Here is a 1,327-nt window from a genome sequence, read left to right on the forward strand (position 1 = left end):
GTGACTCCAAGAGGGAGTATTTATGCTCGATAGTGGGTTCATGCCTCCATTAAATCCGGGACGATGACGATGTAAAGTTCTAAGGTTGTGGATGTGTCGTTGCCACTAGGGATAAAACATCGATGCTTTGTCTAAGGATATTTGTGTTGATTACATTACGCACCATACTTAATGCAATTGTCCGTTGTTTACAACTTAATACCGGAGGGGGTTCGGATGATAACTCGAAAGTGGACTTTTTAGGCATAGATGCATGCTCGGATAGCGGTCTATGTACTTTGCCGTAATGCCCCGATTAAATCTCATAGTACTCATCATGATATATGTATGTGCATTGTTATGCCTTCTTTATTTGTCAATTGCCCAACTGTAATTTGTTCACCCAACATCCGTTTATCTTATGGGAGAGACACCACTAGTGATCTGTGGACCCCGGTCCTATTCTTTACATCTGAAATACAATCTACTGCAATTGTTCTTTACTGTTCTTCGCAACCAACCATTATCATCCACACTATACATCTAATCCTTGTTTACAGCAAGCCGGTGAGATTGACAACCTCACTGTTACGTTGGGGCAAAGTAATGTGATTGTGTTGTGCAGGTTCCACGTTGGCGCCGGAATCCCTGGTGTTGCGCCGCACTACACTCCGCCGCCATCAACCTTCAACGTGCTTCTTGGCTCCTACTGGTTCGATAAACCTTGGTTTCTTTCTCAGGGAAAACTTGCTCTGTACGCATCACACCTTCCTCTTGGGGTTCCCAACGGACGTGTGTCTCACGCGCCATCAAGCATTTTTTCTGGCACCGTTGCCGGGGAGATCAAGACACGCTGCAAGGGGAGTCTTCCACTTCCAATCTCTTTACTTTGTTTTTTTGTCTTGCTTTACTTTATTTACTGCTTTGTTTGCTGCATTATATCAAAACACAAAAAAATTAGTTGCTAGTTTTACTTTATTTACTGTCTTGTTCTCTATATCGAAAACACAAAAAAAAAATTAGTTACTTGCATTTACTTTATCTAGTTTGCTTTACTTACTACTGCTAAAAATGAGTAATCCGGAAGTTGAAGTTCGTTCCTTTAAGCAACAAGGGGGAGAAAGTTTTAAAGATGCTTGGTATAGAATTAGCGATGCTCATCATAGGTGCATTAAGAAACACTCCACAATTATACTACTTAGGAACTTTTATGTTGGTATATCTAGCTGGAATAGGTATGTTCTTGATACTCTTGCGGGAGGTAATTTCCTAGGCACTCCTGCTTTAGAAGCTAGTTGCATTATTGAAAGTCTAGCTGGAATACCACCTGTTAATGAAGTTAAAATTG

This window comes from Lolium rigidum, chromosome 4, assembly GCF_022539505.1.
Source record: "Lolium rigidum isolate FL_2022 chromosome 4, APGP_CSIRO_Lrig_0.1, whole genome shotgun sequence".
Classification (NCBI taxonomy): Eukaryota; Viridiplantae; Streptophyta; class Magnoliopsida; order Poales; family Poaceae; genus Lolium; species Lolium rigidum.